Genomic DNA, 2,865 nt, shown 5'->3' on the forward strand with positions numbered 1-2,865 from the left:
CGCGGCCCCCGTCAGACCTTGCGCCGACAAGTTGGCAATCTCCTTGAGGAGGTGCTCCACCTGCGTCATCTCCTCAGTGGTTGGCGGCTCCTCCCAGCACGCCTTGTATTCCGGCGCGCAGCCGGTGCGCGCCGGGAGGCAGGGCGCCGGGTTCGCCACAACGAACCATTCCCGCGCCCACCCCTTGTTGGTGTCGCGGAGCTCGAAGTCGGGGTAGACGCTCCCCAGACGTAGCGAGAAGGCGGCCCCGCCCACAATGTTCCGGCGAACGTTGGACGGGTGCCCCTTAAGGCGGTACAGAGCCCGCCACAGATTGAAATGGGGAGCGATCCCCAGGAACCCCTCACAGAGGTGGATGAAGATGGCGATTTGAGCAATGGAGTTGGGCTTAAGATGAGTTACCTCGAGCCATAGAAGTGAAGAAGCACGCGGAAGAAGGCCCCCGTGGGCAGCGCAAAGCCCTTCTAATAGAAGGACTTGAACACGACCACCTGGTTCGTGTCCTCCGACGGGAATTCCTCCCCGTAGCAGCACCGCCACCCGGAGATCTGCTTCTCCGGGAGGATGCCGCGCTCCACCATATCCTAGATGTTGTTCTCTTGGAGCGAGCATCTCTGCCAGGATGACAGCGGCGGCGGAGCCTCCCCGTAGCTCCCCGAAGCCAAAGACGCAGACACCGTGGGAGAGGAAATTGCGAGGAAGACGAAGACCGAGAGCTCTGGAAACTCGCCGAGTTAGCTAAGGTGGCGAAAAGCTCTGGAGCGCTCGGGAATAGGGTGGCCGCTCCGCGCCGCCTCCCCAGTTTAAATATTAGAGGCCCCGCAATGGGCAGATCCAAAATCAACGGCCGGATCAGATCGGGCCGGCGACCTCACGGCAGACGAGGCGGGAGAAATGGTAACTTTCTTTTTTACCGTTGCCTCTGATGACCCCGCTCCCTTGTCAGCCGCAACAGATCCGCACAGAGAATAACGGTTGGATTTTCACCTTAATGCGAATATGCTCCGAATATTCCTGGAAACTACCCGGCGTGTCTTCGTGACCCAGCCAGGGCCTCAGGGCCCGGACGCTGTGACGACTCGGCGCGTCCCCATGACTCCGCCAGTGACCCTGCTCGGGGGCTGGGCGCCACCTACGACCCAGCGTGTCTCCGTGACCCAGCCAGGGCCTCAGGGCTCGAACGCCGTGACGACTCGGCGTGTCTTCGTGACTCCGCCAGCAACCCTGCTCGGGGGCTGGGCGCCACCTACAACCCGGCGTGTCTCCGTGACCCAGCCAGGGCCTCAGGGCCCAGATGTCGTGATGACTCGGCGTGTCTTCATGACTCCACCAGCGTCCCTGCTCGGGGGCTGGGCACCACCTACGATCCGGCGTGTCTCCGTGACCCAGCCAGGGCCTCAGGGCCCAGACGCCGTGATGACTCGGTCCGTCTCCGTGACTCCGCCAGCGATCCTGCTCAGGGGCTGGGCGCCACCTACGACCCGCATGTCTCCGTGACCCAGCCAGGGCCTCAGGGCCCGGACGCTGTGACGACTCGGCGCGTCTCCGTGACTCTGCAAGCGACCCTGCTCGGGGGCTGGGTGCCACCTATGACCCGACGTGTCTCCGTGACATAGCCAGGGCCTCAGGGCCCGGACGCCGTGATGACTCGGCGCGTCTCCGTGACTCCGCAAGCGACCCTGCTCGGGGGCTGGGCGCCACCTACGACCCAACGTGTCTCCGTGACCCAGCCAGGGCCTCAGGGCCCGGACGCTATGACGACTCGGCGTGTCTCAGTGACTCTGCCAGCGACCCTGCTTAGGGGCTGGGTGCCACCTACAACCCGGCATGTCTCCGTGACCCAGTCGAGGCCTCAGGGCTCGGATGCCTTGACTGCGTGATGAGTCTCCGTGACTCAGCCAAGGCCTCAGGGCTCGGAAATTTGGATTACTCGGAAAGTCTCAATGACTTAACCCAGGGCTTTAGGATCAGGGTAACCGAGTCGGGTGGTTCAGCCACCGTGGCTACCTTAAGGTGGCTAAAGGCTGATACCTTCAGGAGGATCAGTATGACAGGGATATTGGCTAGACGTTCAAGCATTCGGACAGATAAGAGTTAAAGATCATTTCTTTGACCCTCGAAAAGCTTCTCCGAAACCTTCCGAGGCTCGGGGGCTATACCCAATGGGTACGCTCAGGGGCGCATCTTGTTCTGGGTCCACAACAACGACGGACATTCTTAATGAGCACCGAAGGACTTCATTCAAGTACGACAAGGTTCAACTCGGCCCTCAGGCACTCGGGGGCTTGACGGAGGTAGATCTACATACCTCCCTGCCGAGTGGGGTCCCCGAACCCGGGAGACTACCCTGCTCGGTGACTCGGCTACGACTACTCGGCGTGCAGGACTCGGCTTTGCGCAGATGGGATCCCCAGCGGATTAGGATGAGAGGCTCCAACTAGAAGCCCGGATATCTAGGGATCTTAACTGACCTCCATCCTTGTAAAACAACCCGAGCATATCATTCCTTATACCCCTACAGCTCCTAGTCTATATAAAGGAGACGTAGGCCAACCCATAGAGACCCCCTTCCTTTTCGCAGCATTCCACAAACCCTAGTAAAACCCCGAACACAGAACGTAGGGTATTACGCTTATTGCGGCCCGAACCTATCTAAGTCCCTGCGTCTTCGTGTTACCATCGAGCTCTTGGTCCTGACATCCCCATCCTGAAACTCTACCGCTGGGTACACCCCTGTTGGACTGGCCGGAATAACAATCCAACAGGCACCGAGTTCAAGAACACCAACATAGAAGAATATCTTGATGAAGAAGGAACTGGTCATGAGTTCTCGGTACCATACACACCTCAACAAAATGGAATTGG

Source organism: Panicum virgatum, chromosome 2N, assembly GCF_016808335.1.
Source record: "Panicum virgatum strain AP13 chromosome 2N, P.virgatum_v5, whole genome shotgun sequence".
Taxonomy (NCBI): Eukaryota; Viridiplantae; Streptophyta; class Magnoliopsida; order Poales; family Poaceae; genus Panicum; species Panicum virgatum.